This window comes from Octodon degus, unplaced genomic scaffold (genome assembly GCF_000260255.1).
Source record: "Octodon degus isolate 3935 unplaced genomic scaffold, OctDeg1.0 scaffold00023, whole genome shotgun sequence".
Lineage (NCBI taxonomy): Eukaryota > Metazoa > Chordata > Mammalia > Rodentia > Octodontidae > Octodon > Octodon degus.
This window is the reverse complement of record NW_004524599.1, coordinates 5,317,871-5,340,535: the sequence shown is the minus strand read 5'-3', so window position 1 is coordinate 5,340,535 and position 22,665 is coordinate 5,317,871. Positions and strand designations below refer to the sequence as shown.

At 50.0% G+C, this 22,665-nt stretch overlaps 1 protein-coding gene across 2 annotated transcripts in view; it reads right to left on the bottom strand.

Annotated features, from left to right (window-relative positions):
* Gfod1 (glucose-fructose oxidoreductase domain containing 1) overlaps nucleotides 1-22,665 on the bottom strand; it is a 110,992-nt gene that overhangs the window by 40,029 nt on the left and 48,298 nt on the right. The window contains exon 1 of one of the 2 annotated variants that reach the window (XM_023712120.1): nucleotides 14,255-14,290. The exons of the other annotated variant lie outside the window; for it this stretch is intronic. The gene's annotated coding sequence lies outside the window, so the exon portion shown is untranslated. Of the gene's footprint in view, nucleotides 1-14,254; nucleotides 14,291-22,665 lie in introns of those variants that run through there. 2 annotated transcript variants of the gene reach the window in all.

Here is a 22,665-nt window from a genome sequence, read left to right as displayed (position 1 = left end):
CAGAAGACGATGACGTCTACATGCTGCCACAAGAGGCCTCTTAAGAAACCAACCCTGATCTTGAACTCCAGCCTCTAAAACAATGAAAAATAAATAAACAAACGCCTGTTGTTTAAATCACCCGGCGTGTAGCACTTTGCCTTGGCAGCCCTAGCAAGCTGGTACAAAGCACACTGCTTGTAGGCTTCTTCTAGTGGCATCAACTCTCAGGGAGGAGGACCCAGCCTTGGGCTGCAGAAATTGGTGTCTGCTTGGGTCCTCATCGTGTCTTCCCTGGGGCCCTCCCAACTCCACGCTGTGTGTACTGAGCACCACCCCCCTCCTTGGAAGCTGTGAGTTGTCCCCAGGCACTGGGCAGAGGGTGGATGCTTGTGGCTCTGTCATCACATCAGCCTTAGCTAACATGTCCCCTAGCATGTTTGTGCTGAGACACAGGCACCACTTGTGCCTACAGAGCTCCCTCATTTGTAAAATGACTGGCCACATCAGAGGAGCACTGCCCATGCTTCTGTGAGTAGCAGGAGGGAAGAACAGAGCTGGCCTGTCCCCAGGCCTTAACAGTCTGCCTGGGAACAGACACTATGGGGACCAGGCCATCAATTTATGAGGGGTTCTTTAGCTTGTCACCGACCTACAGTTCTTTTTCCTGCCACCAAGACACTTCACACAGCCAGCGTCAGCACCTTCAACAAGTACTAAGCATGTGTTTCTTGTCCATAGCATAAACAAAAGATCTGAACCAAGAAAAAGTGATAAAATCCTTGCTAATGGCTGACACCCACAGTGGCATTTGGCTCCAGCGGGGCAGGGAGCTCCCAGTTGGGAGCCATTCAGCCTTTTTCAGTGAGCCAGGGGCCATGGAAGCTGAAAAGAAGGTGAATTTCTTGACCAAAACTGGGGGAAAGCACCCTCTGAAGCATGCAGTCAACCTTTGCCTTCAAGGCTGAGCCAGGTACCATGCCTCTGCCCAGCGGGCAGCCCGGACCACTGTTATGGTTTGTGTCTAGTTGTCCTCCTACAGCCTAATGAAATCATGGGGTGGACTTCTAGAGTCTGTGATTAACTCCTGAGCCACTGGGATTATGGGTGTATTATACCTAGCCTGGGGTGGACAGCCTCGATGCAACATATGGGAGACAGACTTGCTCTCTGCAGCTGTTGTTGCCACTGCTCCTCCCATTTGCTCTTGCTGTTTTCCACCTCCATGAACTGCTGCTCTTTGCCTTGTGCGGCTCTGCCTTGGAGCCAGCTGAGTATGGACTGAAACCTCCGCAAACTGTGAGCTAAATCAACCTCTCCTTCCTTCATTTTGGGTGTTGGTTATTTTGTCCCAGCAATGAGAGAAGATTAACTGAGACAACCACCCTGTCAAACATGCCTGTGGGCAAAGCAACTCACAGAGAGGCCGAAAGAACAATCTGAAGGTATGCCCTGGAGGACCTCCCATGCAAACCAAAATCAATCACACAGCCCAGTCTGGTTCTTTCCTTTGCATAGTGCAATAGGAACAGCACAAGAATTTTATAGCACAAAAGGGCCCATACAAAACACACAAAGTGGCTGAGCCCTGAAACTGTCCTAAGAACCAAGTTCTAGATTCTGTGGATGTTTTCCATCTGCTGTACAGTTGCCAAAGCAAACCACATTTGTTCTAAAAAAAAAAAAAAAAAAAAAAAAGAGATGGGCTTGTTCATATCAGTCACGATAAGGCAGGTTTTTATCTACCATTAGGAGGCGGCCACTTCAGCAGGGAGCATTCTGCTCCCTCCCAGTGCCATCAGGCTAAGTGACACCAGACCACTTCTGAGTACCACGCTGAGTGCTCTGGGACACTGGAGAAACGCGAAGCATGGGTCCTGTCCCTTAGTGCCTTTCAATCTGGACAGGGAGAAGAGATGGGCTTGTTTGGAATGGATTCACCATGACAGGCAGTCTCACTGCATGGGGGGCCAACTTCGTGACGCAGGTCTGTGAGTGCTGTAAGGATTTGGCAGAGCCAGCCGGACGCGTGGCAAACCCAACCAACTGTGCAAAGCCAGCCAGCAAAAGAGGAAGAGGCCTGGGAGCTGAGCTGCTGGTCTTAACAGGGAGCATGATGCCTCTGGTCTCCCAGGATTAGTGCAGCTGTTCCCAGAAGGACCACGGCAGAGCAAGAGTTGGTCATGGCAAGGCTAAGGGCCACCCTGCTTGGGCTCCATTCCTGGTACAGCCACTTAGGTCACACATGTGGCTTCTCTATACCTCATGTGTAAAAGGAAAATGAGTAATTGTACTCACATGACAGGATTGCTGTGGAAAGCAATATTTGCTGATCAAATATTTGTTGAGCAAAGATGCCAATTTTTTTCATCCTTACTATAAAAATAAATAAATGAATAAAGTAGATTGCCTAGGTGGCTGCTGCCACCCAGTTAGAATCTGAACTATCCCCCTAAGGCTGGTGTGTTAAAGGCTTGGTCCCCAGCCGGTGGTAGTATTAGGAGGTAATAGAAGCTTTAGGAGGCAGGGCTTAGAGGGAGGACATGAGGTTATAGGGGTACAGCCTTGAAGGGGCTTCAGGATCCCAGGTCTTTCCCCTCTCTTTGCTTCCGACCTGTCATGAGGAGAACAAAGTTTTTCTGCCAAATATTCTCCCCAAGCAACCATGGACAAGAAATTTCTGTAACCATGCACCAAAAATAAACCATTCTCAGAGAAGACTATAACTCAAGGTAGAGGCCATTGTGATACCATTGAATACAGGAGGTAGGAACGGCGCTGAAAACTAAATACAGCGAACAAGACATCTTGGAATACCAAGCAGCAGGGAAGAAGGCCATCTATCAGCTGCCGACAGGAATCACCCTTCGTCCTGCACTCCCATGTTCAGATCATTCCCCAGTGATACTACCATTATTGGAGAGAACACCTAAAATATCCCCCAGAGAGGAGTTCCAGACACCCAACTTTCATGTCCGCTAAAGCCGCCCCCTCTCCTCTCGGCCCTTCCCAGGACTTGAGCTCATACGGCTTTCCATCACACCGTTCTAGGACATGCTTCATGATGACATGCACAGCCTTTCTTTTCTATCTCTTTTTCCTGCCCTTCTGCCCACAGAGCCCCTTTGGTACTGACATGCCGCTGAGGGAGGGCACCATCTGTACCAAAATACAGAAGGAGTCTCTGACTTATCCTCCCTCCTCCACCCTCCTCAGAGCTCAGAACAAAGGTCCAGAAAGTGGATGCTGCTGGTTATGATCCAGCCCTGGGGGAGCTGAAGATCCTGGAAGCCTTCCCACTCCTCCTCACCTTTCCTCAAGAGAGGAGGCATCTGCTGGTGTCTTGGATCAGAGGGATGCTTAGGTTTGTTTCCACGGCTCATCAGTGACAGGCTAGCCTCTCTGTGGGTCTGGACTCCTAGCTGGGCCAGGAAACCCCTCTGATGATCCACGCCCTCACCTGATGAGTATCTGTATGCCTTGGACCGTGGAAATGCTCACAGGAGATCAAGAACACAAAGCAGATCCTGGCACGCGAGGGCCACGGCACCGTCACCCCTTTGGTTATTCTGACCGGCCTCTCGCTTTGTATTACACACTCCACATCCACTGACCATGTTTTTCTAGCATCAAACATTTGCCCAGCACACAGCGGTAAAAAAGACAGATATGGCTCCAGGAATTTAGGGCCTCATGAGAGAAATAGTAAATGTACACTAAAGAGAGAAACATCATTTCAGGTCATAAAAATGCTGCAAGAGAAACAAGTGGAGACTGTGACAGAGAGTACTAGAAGGAAAGAAAGAGCTGTAGACTGGGACGGGCTCTCCAAGTGACACATATAGCAAGAGGGAAAGGCTGAGAAGCAGCTACCTCCATGGAGGCTCTGTGGGCCCAGGAAGTAAGAGCAATCAGGACAGCAGGGTACCAGCCTCAAAGGGACTGCATCACCAGGGAGGCAGAGACCAGCAGGACTAGATCTGTTGGCCTGGCAGGAAGTCTGAACTTGATCCTGTGGATGGTGAGGAGTCTCTGAAAGGCTGGAATCCCGAGAGGGCACCTCTTACAGATGCCACCACACTTTCTTTAGTTATTTGCAACACAGAGTTTATATCTTCCTCTTATTAAGGCGCTCACACTGTACCAGGCACTGGATTAAAAACTGTACAGAACTATGCGAACACTGTGGAAGCAGTGGGCACCAGGGCAGTGGCTATGGGGACACAGAGGAGAGTAAAGAAGTGTGGACACCGAAGAGATAAGAGGGTGGACCAGCTTTGCAGAGAGAGTGAGCAGGCCCTAGGGAGGAGCGAAGCCAGGTCAGACACTGCCACCAGCTTCTCCGAGGATCCCAACGCCATCAGCATGAGCCCCTCCCAGGCACAGTTACCACTCAGTGGAAGAACATGAGGGCAGTGACAACTTCTGCATCAAGCACCACTGTAAACACTGTGCAATGTGTTCAATGCGCAGTACAGGTGAGGCTGGTCCTTGCAGCAGTGCCCCTCATGGGGCGGGGGGCAGCGGGGTAACACCCGGTTCCTCAGGGTATGCGTGAAGCCGAGCATAGCACCGAACCCAATATGTTCTCTGCCTTCCTGTACACGTGTGCCTGGCTGGGATAAGGTTTAGTTCACACATCAGATGTCATGTAGCATGGGCACTTTAGACAAAGAGAACATGCATGTCCTGGGTGGGTCAGAACAGGTTACTGTGAGATATTGTCATGCGACCCACCATGGCATCCAATTGAAAATGGATGCACTGTTTATTGCTGGAATTTTCCACTTACTAGCTTGGACCTTGGTTGACTGCAAGTAACTGAGAGTACAAAAAGTGGAACTGTGAGCCGGGGCAACTACTGTACTCAGGGTACTCCAGCACTCTGTGCCTGCCTACTTCCTTCCTACCCCTTTTAGTGGCTGAGTCTAGCAGTAGTTTCCAAAAGAACCTGCCAATTGCTCAGCGGTCCACTTAAGTTAGCTGCAAGATCGAACCAGGAGAGTTAACCTAAAGACACAAAGAACCAGTGCTGTTTACCAACAACAGTGGTGCTGTCTGTGTGCCTGGTGTGGCTGAGCTGGGGAGGGTGGGTGGGGCTTCTGACTGCATCATGAAGCCCTTCAGACAAAGACCTAGGACAATGTCAGGCTCAAAACAGCAATAAAGCCCTGAGCCCAGGGACACTTTCCATAAATGCAGCAGGAAAAGAATTGCCGGAACACAGGTCTTTCAACTGCAGCAGGAATAACAATATCAGCCAGCACACCATAATCACACAAGCATGCATGCCTGGCTTCAGAATGTGCAGGCTGAAAGAGTCGGAGTCACTGTGCAGTGCAGAGTGTACACGGTTTAATAAAAACGCAATCTGGGAAGCATCCACCACTCCTGTCAAGGCACAGATGAAGTTCACAACAGGCCGCAGTCAGGGAGGAAACGGAGAGGGAGGGAGAAAGAGGCTTTCTAGAGACAAGTGTGCTGGGCCTCTTAGCCTGCTGCCTCTGGGAGGAAGGCGCTAAGTGGTAGTTAAGAAGAGGGAGGTATCAGGCTTTCCTGACCTGGCCTCGGCCCCAGAACAGGACCAAGGCTGTCATTTCTGGAAGCTAGCCACTCACCTGCTCCGTAAAACCTTCCACCAGAAGCCCTGAAGGGGACACAAAAGGCTGGAAACCATTGCAAGACGAGGAATGGAGCACAGCAAAACAAAATGAAATGAAGGCTGGGGCCAGAGGGAGCAGAGCTGCCTTTTCGGTGGAAAATCATCCTGTTCCCATTAATTGCTCTCACGAGATGGAGAACTCCAACACAGACATAGGACTGGATCAGCACAAGACTGAGGAAATCTGTAGAACATGCAGCCCTCGGGGTGATCTTCACCTTGCAGGGAAGAAGTTGTAATTTCTTCTCCCAGCCTTCAGCTTGTTCATTTGTCCTTCAGTGTCTTTCTTTACATGGTAAAAATAATGCATGCGTGCAGGAGTCACCCTGATCCACACCTGTGAGGACACTGGAAGGAGCCTCCCGAAGCCCATGGTGCTGGTGTCATCTGCCACCTCTGCTCTTCATTTCTGCCTCTAAGCTAACTTAGAATTGTAAGATGTTCACTCAGCTCAGCAGTCTCGTCGGCTGGGATCCATTAAAACTGAAGACAGCACCAATCAGCACCACTGGCCGCAGCCACACACCTGGCCAGAGGCATGGTGGGAATGAAAACCTGGGTCTCCTGAGCAGCGCTCTAGCGGGGACCATCCCATCCCCTGGGAAACACTCCTCAGCCCTTCTCGTTGATGCCATCGATAATGCACAGCCTGGAAGGCAGGCAAGCAGGGGCTGAGGCTGACCAGGGCTGTAGAGGCATCCTGCCAACTTCCCTCCATGTTTCCTGGCCAGCCCAAATAGTTTGAGGCCCCAGCAGGTGGTTCCTGGCTTTGTGTTTCTTCTATATTCCCATCTAGAACAAGGCCTGGCATGGAGGAAAAGCAGCAGATGGTTCTTGCCCAAATCCAAGTTATTATATTGGACTTGTCCGGCATTTCCCGTTCAAGAACTCAGGAAGATGCATGCCAGTGTGAGAGGTGAGCATCATTCCAAAGGGAGACGGCTGCAGGGATTGCCCAAAGCTGCAACTGAGACCCAGCAGGAGTCATGAGGACAAAAAGAGACCGATCTATTGTAGAAGTCCACTCTTCCCTGTGGAGCAAGGGATGCCATAGAACCGGGCCACTTCTCATTCTCCATTGTGACCACCAGCCTCCCTCATGCATACCGTAGCACTAGCTGCTGGTCTCCTTGTTTGCCAACTGCTAAGCCAGAGCAGAGACGACTTCCCACAGAACACCAGGTATTGCAACACTCCTGCTGTGAACCCTCCAAGGATCTACAGGCCAGGAGACTCAGAGCCTCACATTCCAGCCGTGGCTATGCAGGGCTCCTCCTGCCTCCCTCTTCCACCACACCTCTTCCTGTCCCTCTGAGCTCATCCCCTCCAACCCTCTGGGCTTCATGCTGTGGCAGAAGATGCAAACATGCCCTCACCCCATCTGAGTCTGAAATTTCTCCCACCTGCTGTCCCAAAATGCTGCTTCCCTCCCTCTCTCACTTCCTTTAAATCTCTACTTAAATAGAGAACTCATTCGAGAGTTCTCACCTTCAGAGAACTCACCTCTGACCTCCCTGGAGAAGCCAGTGCCACCTTCATCCTCCATCACTCTCGCTGCCATCCCTGCTGGCTTTGACAAAGAGATGAAATTCTTGGGCTTTTTTTGTTGCTGTTTTTGTTTTGTTGTTGGTTTTTGTTTTTCACTTTTTAAAGTCTTGTGGAATGGCCTTCACATGAAGTTATATACTCAGGCCTTCATATTTTATCTTCAATCAATTTGGGCAAGACTTGAACTTGTGCCCCCTGCCTCAGTATCCCAGAGTGCTTGGATTACAGGTACATGCCCTCATGCCTGGCTGCAGATGTCTCTTTAGGGTTTCCTTCCCCAACAAGCAGGGGCTTCAGCCCCATAGAGACAGCCTGCTGTTGGCTTCAGGCAGTGGCTGACGTGGAGAAGGTGCTCAGTGTAAGCATGGGGCTTGTCCAAAACAGGTCCATACCTTCTGACTGGCTCTCCACGAAGAACGCATTGTTGCAAAGCTGGAGGCCAGTGGCTGCTGGTTTCTTGGTGAATGCTGGCTGAGGTTGAATCTTCCCACCTTGCATGCAGCCCCAGAGCCGAAGGGTGAGGACTGAGCCTACTCAGGGCCTGGCAGAGGAGCAGGGCCCATGAAGCAGCAGTCACCTTTACAGACACAGAGGACCAGACTGCACATCCCAAGAGCCCCAGACTCTGGGGTGCTGTTGCAGGGGAAGAGCTTGCCCCTGCCTCTGAGGCCCAACCAGTGTGAGCGCATGTGCTGTGGAAGTGAGTGGAGAACGGCAAAGGGGGACAGAGGCTGTCGGAACCAGGAGGAAACACGTTCCCTTCCTCATTCTCTTTCCAGCTTCAGGGCACTCATCTGCCTTGAGGGTGCTTCGGATGGAAAACCAATCAGAGAGCGTTCCTTTTTCTTAAACCTTAAATTATCAGGACTCTGAGTTCTGAAGCAGATGCTGCTTTCTGAACAAGACTGATTTTCCCGTCCTTGGAAAGAAGTGGGTGCAGGCAGGCCCTCCTCCATGTGGGAGGATGACACGGCACTAATGAAGGCTGTGGTGTGTTCCAAGGGTGCTTTTTTAGAATTCCATGTCCAGTGATTGTGCTCAGAAGAATTTGCTTTAAACAGGATATCATAAATCAGACAAAAGTTATAAGTAAAGATAGTAATCTGTGTACTATTTATAATGGGAAATAAATGTCTAAAAATAAGAATTATAATGTGTATAAAATTCTTAGCTCAGTGCCTGGTACAGCAAGTATTCCATAAGGAGCAAATATAACATTCTAATTTTGAATAATCAAAGTCAGTCTGGTATACCTATGATTCTATCTGCCTATTCTCAGAAACCTCCCCCATGGTCCCAATCCCTATATTTGACCATCAGATCTGTTCTTTCTAAACCCCAACCACTGCAGTCTTTATTAGTCTTCCTTCCGAGAGGAGGCTTCAAAAAACAAAAACAAAGGGCCAGGGAGATGGCTCAGTGGAATAAGTGCTTCCCTGGCAAGCGCAAGGGCTTGAGTTCAATCCCCGGTTCTGGAAAAAAAACAAAAAACAAAAACAAAAACAAACACCATCTATAATTTAATCAGCACTTTTTAACATCTATCACATTCTGAGCCCTGGCTACAGTCAGTATCCCAGGAGTGGCTGCTTGAACCATTGGGCTATAAGCCCAGCCTCTCTACAGATGGCCCCCAGTGAGGGTCCAGAGGGTTTTCTCAGAGCTGTCAATCAAGCAAACAAGCAAGCGGTGATGGGTGGAGCAGGGGGTACTTCTTTCCTCTAGGAAACATCAATGGCACCAACTCTGAAATCCTAAGCTATGTCCTTCCTTTGAGGAGATCCATATTCAGGAAAGGAGGAAATGATGTCTCAGGCATTCAGAAAAGTGGGCATTCGTTGGGGCTCCGACTACCCCTTTCCATCTCTACACACACAGGCACAAGCATACAACGTACTAACACACAAACCCATACAAACACGCACACTCTCCATTTCCTCTATGCAGGCCCTCCTCCAAATGTGACTGCTAGCTGAGCGTGGTAGTGCACCCCTGTAATTCCAGGACTTGGGAGGCTGAGGCAGGAGGATCATTGAGAGTTTGAGACTAGCTTGGGCTACAAAGCGAGCTCAAGACAGCCCGAGCTGCACAGGCAGGCCTTGTCTCAAAAAGACAAATGTGGCTGCCATTCAATCCTTAGGCTCTGGTGACAACGAAATGAAAAACAAGCTCATGCCTATGGTTTGCAATGCTGAGAAACTCTAAGAGGAACAAGGGACCTGGGGAGCACAAGTTCCCCCAGAGGGGGATCCCCCCAGTGAGGTTCTCAGGAGAGAACAACTGGCCCAGCAGATGCAGGGAAGGATATGGCTGGAAGGGATGTGATAGACCAACACCCTGGCAGGAAACAGGTACCAAGTGACACTAGTGTCCCCAAGAGTCTTCCAATTGCTGCTCCACAGCTCTGGTCCCTGCCATCCCAGCTCTATCTGTCTTGCTTTGCCCTACTTACCCCTGATCTGCCTCAATAGGACAGAAGCAGACAATGCTCAAAAAATAGAGAAGTCTACGTGGATACAAGGTGACCCTTTGCAAGTGAGTCACCGGCCATTTTCAATGGGTGAGAAGAAGAGAAGAAAAGAAGGAAAAGGAAATCCACATTCCTTTCCATTTAGACCATTTCCAACTTCATCTAAAGCCTGTGTTGCCCTGATACCAGGGGCTATTTCCCTTATGTAAACAAAAGGCTTTCCTAGAAGCTGCAGGGAACCAGAGGGGGTCATTCTTACTAAGAAGTTTCTTCTAATGAAGCAGCAGGTACCTGGTGGGCATACCTCAGGCTGGCTTGACAATTCTGGAGATTGAGGGTAGTGGGCAGGCTTTGCGTGAGACTAACCAGCTTCAACCCAGCATGCTTAAATTGGCTGTTGCTTCTGGGGCCAATGCCCTTCTGAATACACACCCTTTAGGCAAAGAGCATGCCTGGGAACAAACAGAATATTCACAAACTGCCACATGTCCTAGGGTGCTAGAGTTACACCCTGCAGTTGGTTCAGTGAACATTTCCTTAACAAACCAACCAAGGGCTATCTCTGAAAATCTGTTTCATCTCTGAGATTTAAAAAAATAATGTTGATGTTATATTTGAGATTAAATATACAGTGCCTGGTATAGTAGCTGGCACAGGAAGAACAATAGACAAACAACAGACCCAGGGCTAGGGTGTTGCTCAGTGTAGCATGCTTGTCTGTCACGCATGGGGATCTGGATGATTTCCCATTCTGCAAACCGAACAAACCAAGCAGAATGCCTACTCTTGGGTCAAGAGCGAAAGACTCCCAATCACATCTGGAACTCATACACACACAGACGTGGACACGGCTGATAGAGAAAGCAACTGGTCAGTTTGTGGAGCACTTGCTAAGTGTACAGCATGAGGCTGGCTGACAGCGCCACAAATCCCTGAGGGTGTTTCTGGCCCCACTCAGCCAGGTGCAGGAGGGTGCAGAGGACGCCGGGTACCAAGCCAAGGCCAGTGAGTGTAGAGAGTATTGGAACTGGGGTTGGATCCACTTCAATCCAAAAAGCCTGCTTTTCCTACCCAATTGGACTGCCCTCATGAAGGAGCTTCCTAAAGTAACACAGCAGCAGGGGTTTCCTCTGAGACCCTCTGGGACCTGCCTCCCACCTGTGAAGGAGCATCTCCAGAAGACAGTGGTTCACTCCTTCCTGGAATAATGACAGTGAGTGTGCACTCCATTGTTGAGCCAGCTGTGGGCCTTGGCGTCCCACATGTAACTCCAGGTTGACCCTTCCGCAGTCCTCTTTGTATCACTTGGGTCACAAGATGACTGGCAGCTTGCCTGAGCCACAGAGCTGCCAGTAATGGCCAGGGTCTCTCCTCTTCTCTGCAGCCTCAGCCCAGTTCCAACTGGACCCTTCAAAAGCCTAGGGTGCTGCCCCAGCCCCGGGGGCAGGTAAGTATTGTTTCGCAGGCACCCAGGGTGGCTAATGTCACAGGAACAGCTTGGGACAACCAGAAGGAACAGTGCCCCTACGGACTCAGAAGCTGAGGTCTGGGTTGATGGATAAGGCAAATCTGAGCAAGCGACAGCCATGTGCCCTACAAGCAAAGCAAGGACTGGGACCCAAGCCAGGCCAGAGGGCGAGTGTTTCAATCCTCCCCGGCTTTCTTTTGCTCTGGAACTGGCTGCTGAGTCTCCTGAACAAAGAAGGTGGCCCTGGTGCCAGGGGGCTGGATTGGAGCCCCCGCCCCTCCTCCCATGACCTGTGTTTTGGGGCATGCAACTTCATCTCTTTGGGCTTCTTTTTTCTCCCTTAAGAAGGAATATAACAGTGCTTACCTCCTAGTTGTTGTGATCAGCAAAAGCATGGTACAGCATTTTCTGTAACCCATAAGAGGGCAGCAATGGCCCCAATGCTGTGTGTTGTGGGGACTCATAGAGCACACTCCAGGTAGCAAATGCCCCCAACACACCAAGTCTCTTTAGTTACCCCAAGTCTTTGAAACTAGAGAATGTGTGCATCAACTCTTGGCTTTCAGCCAACATGGCAAGCACATGGTCCCAAGTTGGATCCCTGGTACCAAAAAAAAAAAAAAAAAAAGACTTGGCTTTCAGCAAAGCAACTAACTATGCAAAATTTTAAATTCCCAGGTGGGAAGCCCAAGTGAGGTAACAGAGATGGGTGAACCATGAAGAGCCACAACTGTGGTGATAAAAAGTCTTATACCAGAAGAACTATGCTTCCGTCTTCCTGGTCAACTTGCCCTGAGTCTCAGAACACCCCATGTCTACCTGCTGAGCCTAGAGCTTCCTTGGGCTTCACGTCAGAGCATCCAGGCCCCTGCAGCCCCTCTCCAGACTCTAAGGAACCCTTAGCAGGCCCCAGACACCAGGCTGAGAGCCTTGGGACCCTGGGCCACAGAGGGGGGAAGGGGCAACAGTGAGGTCAAGGGACCTCAAGCACTGAGATCAACTCTACCAAAGAGACAAAGGACCAGGCAGATGTACAGCCACCAAGTGCTCCCACATGCTTCCCTTCGCTTCCTTTCCTTTCTTCTGTAATCTTTCCTTCTCAACCCAGAACCTCTTCACTGACTCAGCTGTATCCCTAGGCCTATTTTTATTTTGTATTCTTCCTGCCTCATCCTGCCAGAGCTGGAATTATAGGTATGCTCCATGCACCCAGCCATGGGTCCCTTTTCAGAGGCCTCCAGCCTGAGGGCGCCCAGGCTCCACCCTGCACATGCTGCAGTCCAAGCTGGGGCTGAGGGCAGGACCTGGTCCCCTCCCTGTGGAAAGGGGGAGGAGAACACAAACCATTTCCACCACCAGACCTGAGTGTTACCCTCCACCCCTGCTTGTGTTAGGACCACAAGCACCACTGGCCGCTTCCCATCTCTGTGGCATCTTCAGAAGATGGGCCCTTGGGCCAGCCAGATAGCTCAGTGGACTAAGATGCCTGCTTAGGCAGGCACAGCGACACAGGTTGATCCCTGGCATGCCATGCTGGGCTGTGCCCCTGGGGCACACAGAGGCAGAGACTGGGACTGGGCATGGCACATGCCTGTAATCCTAGCACTTGGGAGGCTGAAAACAAGAGGATCACTACGAGTCTGATCTGTGTAGTAAGACCCTGCTGAGCCTGTACTAAATACACAAAAAAATACAAAAATAAAAAAAGAAGATGGGCCCTAGCTATGGCTGGCCTGGACCCAGCATCTCCTTTGACCAACCCCGAGCAAAGCATACTCCTCACGGTGTGTGGGGGAACCAGGGCCGAGAGGAAGTGGAAAGGCTGCGCAGGCTGAGGGGAAGGTAGGGCCACGCGCAGGCCCTGTGACCAGCAGTGGAAATGCAACCTTAACATTTTCCTTTTCTCGGTGGCTTTCTGATCTCAGGCACCCGGTGTGACTCGGCCCTGGTTTTCTGTTTCCACTATTGTTTACGCCCAGAATGTGAACCAGTGCTTCAAGATCAGGAAGAGACAGGGGAAAGATCTGCCTCAGGTTTTAGGTCACCACACCCGGGGAAACCAGCACACAGCTCTGCTAACCAAAGCACTGAAAACCCTCTGGGGGTGGGGGCACCCTGCAGCCCCTCCTGGCAGGAGAAAGAGGACTGCTTTCGTATTATTTCCTGTGTATTTTTATTATTTTATATGTATTGACGCTATCCCACTTGTTCTTTACTGGTTGTAATTTTGTTTATGATTTTAATGTCATTATCCCATTTGTTCTCATTTATCTTATTTGCCTACTTCCCACCCTCTTATTTGTTCACTCACGTATCATTTGTGACCCTTTTTGACCTCTTTATACACACTCTTTGACTTCCCTTCTATACACTGCAGCCCTGCTGCTGTTGAAGTTTTCTCTTTGGTCCTCTCTCAAGAGCAGAGGGCTTTCTGATGATGAGTAACTGTAATAGTAAGGCCCACTCAATATGAGAAGATGCCCCCTTCACAGCCTGCTTCTCCGGCCATGTGGGACCTGTGTCACCTTGACCATGTTAGAAATGGCATTAAACACCTTAACCAGTACCAACACCTAGAAACATGTAGTTAGCTTGACAGACCAGACAGACCCTAAAAACCCAAGTCCTGGTCTGATACTTATGAAATAGTACTCCCAGGTGGCCCCTAAATAAACAAGGATGAGTTCCTGGGAAAGAGAAAACTAGGGGCGCCCCTGTGCCAAGAGGCCCTGGCTAGCCACTGCCCACCTTCCAGTCTCCTGCCTGTCTGCCTGGGTAAGAAGTGACACATTTGGACACAGGCAGCCGGCCACAGGGAGGGAAGCGGCACCAGTCTGTGACCCACGAGGCAGTGGCTGTACTCAGGAGTGTGCTCATTTGCCCACTGGCAGCCGGGACACTCCAACTGCCTGTCACTATCCCCAGATCTGCCAGCGCCCTGTATAATTCAAAGACCCCTGGGGGCACACTGAGACAGCAATGGAGACTGGGCGTGGTGGCACGAGCCTCTAATTGCAGCTCTTGGGAGGCTGTAAACAGGTGGATTACTAGGAGTCCAATCTAGTAGTGAGGCCCTGAACACCCTGTAGACCTTTCCCTAAAATATAAATAAATTTTTCAAAAAGACCTTTGGGGGACTCGGAGACTGCGAGGAGTTGAGCGCCATGGTCCTCTCGGGCTGCAGGGCTTGTGTGTCCTGCTGGCCAAGAACTAGGGGCCAGCCAGCATCTGCTGACGTGCAGAGCTCGGCCAGCAACACAGTCAGGTGATTGTGGCACCACCAGACACGGGGTGCTTAGAAACCTCACTTTGCCCAGGGCTGTCCCGAGAAGCCGGCCAGGCCCAGCACAGCAGCGTGTCAGGAAACTGACGGAGTGTGTCGGCAAAGAGCAGCTTTCTTAAAAGAGCACAAGACGAAACAGAATGCAGTCCATGTAATAAAGGAAGTGTTACTTTGTAAAACTTATTTTTTATAGCGTCACACCTGTGAATCTCATATACAACACATACTCTACACTTACACGCACTCCTTACACGTGGATATCTTGATGTGGCCGATTGCTTGCTTAAAAGTGATCATGGTAGTTCTCATCTCACATGACATGAAAACCTTGCCACTTCCTGAGGAGAAGATGTCATCTATGCTTTTCCCTTTGAATTTAAGAGGGAGGGTCTTTGTGGTCCCCTTGAATTTAAGTGGCTTGATAAGAGATAAAAATGTGGTGGAATGGCACACGTGACTGTGAGGGAAGTTTTATAGAAGGTGACAATAGCTTCCAAGGGACCCCAGCTCTCCCCCTGGTGACGCCCCTTTTTTAATCCAGGCGGCCCACATCCAAGGGGGTTCACCGCTCAGCCTGAGAGAGGAACCAATCCTCCACAAGATGAGTGGGCCTTTGTGTGATCTCAGGCTGTCACCATCTTCGGGGCCACCCAATGACCCAGCACACAGCAGACATGAGCTGTCCCCACCCACCCTGCCCAAGATAAGAGAGCTAAATATATGAGCATTATTATTTAAAGGCACAAAGTTTTGGGCTGACTCACTACCTAGTAGAGGATCAGCAGAATCGCTGGTTTGCTGAGTAAACTGTCCTTTCAATCTGAATCTTAGGAAGAACACACTTGGGGAGACACTAAACTGAGCCATTCATGTAAGCAAGAAGCCTATTCATTCATTTTCTAGTAATTCATCAACTTACGTACTCAATGCATATTTGCAGACGCTGGGAGCCTGCTGGGCACAGGACACAGTACTCATTCCGATGCCTCAGCGCCCTAAAAGGGCCAAGCTCATTGGCATTCCCATAGACAACAGGTCAATTCTCAGCTCCGCTCAGGGCAACAGGAAATTATTCCTTAAGACCTGCTTTGGAGCCCTTGCATAAACTTAAGATTGAGAACAGGGCTTGGAAATCTCTTCATCCAAACCTTCCACAGCAGAGAAATCAAATGGCAGGAAACAGAAGTGACTTGCCCATGTTTACAAAGCAAGTGAGTAGCAGAGTTGGGATCCGAGTCAAAATACCCCAATGCCTGGGTTAGCTCTCTTTCTGCTATACCACATTCCCTCTGCATTACCTGTGACTCGGATCACACAGCCAAATACTCTCCTTCTGGAAAGTATGTCAACCATGGTATGGGGTGCATCCTATCCAGAATCAAGCCAGGGAAAGGATGTGTCATGTTGTTATCAAGGATTCTAACCTCCACCTCCCTAGCTTCTCCAGCCTCTCCGAACAGGACCCATCTCTTCCATCCTAACATCCACCCCAGGTTTCATGGTATCCAACTCCCCAGGGAAAGAGCCTTTCCTTTCCCCTCTTATATCCCAGTCCTTGTGCTTAAACCCTGTATTTATCTCCTTGACTCATCATAGCCCTGTCTGTACCTAGGGAAACAAGGGGCAAAGATAGCGGCCCCAGGCCCTAAGTTGGAGGTTGGGCCTGAAGGAGGGGCGGGCTGCTGAATTTCGCATTGCTCCTTTTGAATTCCTCTGTCATTGTCTGCAAAGAAAAGTGAGTTGGAAAATGGGGAAGAGGGGGTGCCTGATGGTGATGACAGTGATGAAGTATCCATTCTGTGTGGTTTCTAATTTCACCAGTCTAGAACAGCGACAACTGCCATTATCGCCTGCTTTGCGGATGAGGGAACTGAAGCTCAGAAATGATAAGCAGGGCTGGGGAGATAGCCCAGTGGACTAAGAGCCTGCTTAGGCAAGAGCAGAGACTGGGATTCCATCCCCCAGCACCACAGGCCGAGCCAGCCCCACGCCCGTAATCCCATTACCGGGGAGGCTGAAAATAAGAGGATCACTAGGAGTCTGAGCTGTGTAGTAAAACCCTGTACCAAATATATTTTTGAAGAAGAATAAGAGGAGAAGGAGAAGAAGAAGAAATAATGACGAGCAGTTGTTCTAAGGTCAAGTTTAAATCCCTGAGTTCCTGCTCTCTCCATCCACCCACTCATCAACAGAGCACGCTAGTGCTCCTGACTTGATGACACTCGGATTACCTTTTTTTTTTAATTTTATTTTTATGTATTCAGCACAGGTGTGCACAGTTTCACCACATAGATCAGACTTGTAGCGATCGTCCTGTTTTCAGCCTCCACAGACAAGCACCGCCTCATCCAGTCTTATCCCATGACTACCTTACTTTCATTTTTCCCGTGCTCTTTCTTTAAAGCTCCTCACCCCAGCCGGCTCCAGCCTTCCTCCAGGCTACCATTCCTCTAAATCACACGGCTGAGGCCCCTGCGCCAGCCAACTCCAGACTTCCTGAAAGGGAAATTCCCACACTTCATTAACCAAGGTCCCTTTTTCTCCAGAGCTTGTGGCCCTTTTCCAACTAAACCTCGGTACCCACTCTAGATACCATTATGAAACTGAAATTTAAAGAATAAAGCTTTTTCACTGATGCTGTGGAAACCCTAGAGCGATGACCCAACACCTTACTGCAAACTTGACCGACCACATCAGGTTAGCTCGCAGACTGCCACCAAGTGTGACATGTCACCCGCTGAGGACTTCTAATGAAATACCCTCCCCCACTGGCCTCCCTCCTTTCCCCTTCCCTTCAACCCATGAAGCTTGGCAGGAACATGTGACTAGTGTTCACAGCTTTGGCTTGCAACAGCTTATTACATTAAACCAATCATCTCTTTCCATCCTCAAAAGGAAAACCCACTGTCCGTTTCTTCAGCAGTGTCCTTGGCCTACCCTCTCACAAAATCTGCAGCACAAGGGGCCCTTGGTCCTCAGTGTCTCAGCCCAGCCCCATCCACTCTGCACACCAGCAGGCTTCTGAGGTCTCTGAACAGCCCAGCAGCAAAGCTACAAGCTATGGGTATAACCACAAGCCTCATTCAAGGGACAAACGACAGCCACTGCCACACAACCTGGTTTTGTCCCAGTGAGACTATGTTCTAAAGAGATAAGATTCTTCAGAAAAGAACAGTAGAGACAAGTCAGGACTGCTATGTCCACATCAACCAGTGGTGACGCTTGGGCTCATGGGCGAATAATAAGAGTATCCCATTCAGGCCTCTCCGCCTCCCCTCAGGGACCCCTTCCGGCCTGGCTTCCCTGAGTTTCCAGGCTGCCCATAGCCATGTATGTCCCCCCCTTGCCCCCAATCTTGTTCTGGGAATGGGCAGCACAAGGAGACTGAAGGCTCCCACCCCAGCCGCATATCTGTCCCCACCCTGGCCACACAGTAAGAGAAGGCACAAAGTGTCAAGAAACAAAGCAGCAATTTTGTCCCCCAAACCCACTTCCTCTCCTGTCTATCGGTGACAAAATGTTCCCTCTAAGTGTCAGTGGGCACACACACAGAGAAGTCACTTAGAAACAACACACAGCTCACACGACTCAAGCAACAAGTGACCAAGCCAGGGGCTGCAGTTTGGATCTAGAACCTGGCACTCGGGGAGGTGGCAAAAATTTTAAGAATTGGGACTTAGGCATCTCCTAGCCATTGGGGGCATGCCTGCGAATGGAGTTGCCGAGATCCAAGTCTCTTCCTCTATCTCTCCATCACACCTGGGCCACACCACGCACTCCCACCATGGTGTCCTGCGCCCTTCCTCTACCAGCAGCCTAAAAGTCCCCATGACCGTAGGCTAAAACTTCCAAAACTGTGACCTAAGATTAATCTTTCCTCTTTATAAGCTGATTTGTCTCAGGTATTTGTTATAGCAATGGAAAGCTGCCTTTCCCTGAGCCCCTGAACTTAGGAGTTTTTGATGGCAGCATGAAGTGATAGTTCGTGTTGGGTCACTTTCCAAATCCTGTAAGATCTTTAGCAGCATCCTTGGTCTCCATTCACCAAATGATTGTAGCTCCACCACTGGGACAGCCAAAATTCTCTCCAGACACTGTCAGATGTTTCCAGGGGGAGGGGGGCAAAGTCCCCCCCATTTGAAAGCCACTGGGTTAACATGAGAGAGGGAAAGCCTCACAAAGGAGTTTTCATATGGGTCCACCCTTGTTTCCCATGGCCAAACAGAGCGTTCTTTCTTTCTGCAATGCACTTCCATCTTCTTTGCCCAGAATACGATTTCCTATCTACTCTCTCCAGTCAATGAGTCAGTCAAAGAACAGACACCTCCATGAAGGATTTAGGAGTTCTAGCCCATGTAGATCACCTGCTCCCATTCCTAAAGGGGTTTATCTTTCGACCACTGAAAACATCTTCAGTCTTATGTACCCTGTATCAGGCTTCCCAAGTACCAGGAGGAAGTAACCACAGTCCTGAGAAGAACTAAGAATGGTGAGAGCATTAGAATCCCAGTGTTTTGTCCTGGTGCAGCACCTTATGGGAATATACATACAGGGCATTATGGGACCACAGAAGTCTAGAGCATTATGGGAACACACAGGTCAAGTGCTGGGCATTATGGGAACACACAAGTCAAGTGCAGGGCATTATGGGAACACAGAAGTCAAGCTCCTACTTTTTGGACTGGAGAGAGAAGAGAAAAGACAGCCAGAGAAGTTGGTGTTTAGGCTGAAACCTAAAAGACCAGTAGGAACCAGAGAGGCAGCTGAAGGAAGAGGCAGTCCTTGAAGCTAGGGAAAGGAAGCACAGTAGATTCTCAGAACCATAACAGTCCAGACATTACAGGGTGGGAGGGAGAAGAACCAAAACAAACAGGAAGGAAAGCAAGGTGGGAAAGGGCAGGAGACCTACAGCTCTCAGCGAGCTCAGCCTACGTCTAATTCTCCTCAACAGGTCACTTTTAGCAGTAGCTACCTGCACAAACCTCCACTTCCTACCGGCACAAATCTGAAGCAGGACACCTGAGTGGACCTCAGAGCTGCCTCCTTCTATCTGGGAAACTCCAAGCCATGCTGTGCCACACTCAGGGCCATTTTACCCTTTCTATCCTCGCAGAAGCAGAACAGGCCTGTGGCCTCAGGCTCCAGTAATCTCTACTTCCCTGGCTGGGAGGTGCTAATAAAGAAAAGCACGCAAGTGAGCTCACGCACACAGGAGCGGAGCAGAGGGCCTTGAGGAAGGTGTCTGGGCTTTATAAGGCATGGTCAGGGGAAAGGTGCTGTAAATCTTCTGCTCTCTCCATGAGAAACCCCGAGCAGAGCCTTTGCACACGCTTTTCCCTCTGCCAGTGGTGCTCTTCCGTCCCCTCCTCCGCCCTGGCTTCCTCTCCACCCTGACTTCCTACTCAGGTTCACCACTGCCAACAAAGCTTCCTTAGCTCTGGAGCCACCTCAGGCGCTGGCATGTGCGCTTGCTTTTCCTTCAGCTCTCTTCCTCTAACTGTAAGTAATCATTCGCGTTCTTACTTCCCGCCCAGACTGTTAGCTCCCAATGAACAAATCCCACGCCAGTCTTGGGCACCACCCCTCCAAGAGGCCTGCCCAGAAGGACCCTAGCACGTCCAAGCAGGCTGTTGGGTTAAGTGGTTGAGCAATTTCCAGGCCAGCTGGTGAACAGCGGCCGCCCGAACTGCAGGGGAACCTTCTATCACACAGGTTCACCGCACTCCCTGAGAACAAAGTAGCATCCCTGAGGAGCAGGCCAGCAGGGAAGCGAACATTCTCCTCCGCCTAGAAGCACTAGACCTGGAACAGCTCCTTCTCACTTAGTGAGGGTCGTTGTCAAAAACCTAGGGAGCTGGGGGGGCGGGGTAGAACTCAGGCAACAGCACATGCTTAGCGTTAGCAAGGCCCTGGGTTCCAGCCCTACTCTTTTATGAAGAAGATAAACCCCTACTAAGATAAATTTCATATTTTAAATATGGAAACAGCGGAGGGACAAGGAGGACAAATCCGAGGAGTTTAGTACGCGTTCACTTTTGCCCGTACAGTTAGAAACTAACTGCAAGGAACGTTTGCTTTCTGTTTCTGCAGATGGCACCCCCGAGGGTACACAGAAGCCAGACTAGCCCTCCACGCAGGGGAGTGCGAAGCCAGGGAGACTCGGGTCTGTTGACCCTGTTGACCCTGCAGCCGCTCCCATTTCTTTATTTCCAGTGGCCCTGAGGATCCCACCCAAGGCCTCACACAGGCTCGGCAAGTGCTCTACCACCGAGCAACCAGCCCAGCCCCAGGGTTTCCGAATTCTGAATCACATACATGTATATTACCTGTGCTACAGATACACAAATAAAACAAGTCCACAAGTTCAATTTTAAAAGTATGCAAAATTTAATTGTAAAAATGAATCTTTTCTTTTTTAAAAATTCTAACACTACAGTAGGAAACACAGTAGTAACACTACACTACTACTTCCTCCTCTATCCCCGAACCTGCAAACAGGTTCTCGAATATTCTCCTGGAACATCAGATCTTAACCACAATTAAGCAGTGCATGTAGCTATTCACTTCACCTCTTACTCTTTCACTGACTGACATGGAAAGCATCCTTTCTAGCACATATGAGTCTAAATGATAGCTTTACAGGCAACACAGTATCGGTGTATTAATATGACACAGTCCACACTTAATCTGCTTTCCTAACCCAGAGGGGATAACTGTTTCAAGTTACTCAATATTATAACTAATGCTGCAATAAACAGTTTATGCTAATGCAACGAAATAAATTCCCAGAAGTAGGTTTGCAGAGGTTAAGGGTGGAACGATTGCAACTCTGACAGCTATTGCTGAATTGCCAGGCACATACTTCATCATTCCGTGGCTTTGCTTTTTCCATTTGTAAGGCCGGAAAGTATTGATGGGTTATTGGGTTGCTCCCATAAAAGCCTTGGCTGGCCTGAGAAATACAAAGCAAGATCATTTTATGTGACATTCGGTCAAAGACATTGCATTTGTGCAGAACTCCAACTTGTAGCTCTGTTTGGGCCTCGGCATACCGATGGCTCCAGGCCAGGCCACCAGGCCAACAGCCCCAACCTCAGACAGCAGGTCTCCCCGTCCTGAGGCCAAAGAATACGACACATAGTTGTGTGACCGGACAGACCTTGTGCTTGCCTCAAATCACTTTCAGAGATACAGCATGAGGCGGGGTCAAGAGAAAGGGTCAGGCCAACCCAAAGAGATAGAGTCAACCCACAGATCACAGGGGGAAGGGGGACAAGAGAAAGGCACAGGCCAACCCTTGGGTCATGATGAAGGCTGTGATGGAAAATCAGAAAGTCCCATTTCTGCTGCTTTTGCCAGCTCCTTGAGTTTCCAGGATGGCATGTCACAGCTCCCTGAAGACTGTGTTCTTGAAAATGTCCCTCCTCTGTCCTTGGCCCAGGCAGTAGATAGGCAGGAGAAGGGCTGTCTTCTCCAACAGCCACCTTTGAAGCCCTTCACACCCAACCCCAAATGCAGTGCTGCCCAGCAGAACTCCCTGCAATGCTACAATTGCTTTCTCTGTTATCCAGAGCAGGATCCACCAGCCATCCACGGCCACTGTGCACTCGGGATGTGGCTGGAATATGCAAATTTTCGTCTTCTTTTTCTTTCAATGTAGAAGTGACACCTGGCTGGTGGCTAACATCAACCAGAAGAGCCATAATGGTTTCTAAACTACAGGGGTATTTTTAATCCAAATCTCTCTCAAGTTGCCCATTTAAAAACACAGCAAGGTGCAGCAGTGCGCATCTGTCATTGCAGCACTCAGAGAGCAAAGGCTGGAGGATGGCAGGTTCAAGGTCAGCCTCGGCTATGTAGCAAGATCCTCTCACCAAAAAAGGGTGGGGTGGGGGAGACAAACCAATCCTCCCTCTCCCACAACAGATGGATGCACATGAGTGTACAGCAGTGAGCATACCACAGGCCGAAGCACCAGCTGTGACCTTCAGCAGCCACTGCCTCGTCAGGCCACACCCTGCTGGCCACCAGACACAAAAGCCTTCCCAGTCCACTTGAGCCTGCAACAGGAGATGCCCTTTACTCACCCTACAACAAATATCTGGTACAGCTGTGCTGGGGCATTACAGAGAAATAAGATGCTGGGGAAAGGAGTGAAGAGACAGAGAAGGGGAGAGGGGGAGACAGAGAGGGAGGGAGAGAGACGGGGAGGGAGGGAGAGAAACAGGGAGGGAGAGAGGGAGAGAGGGAGAGAG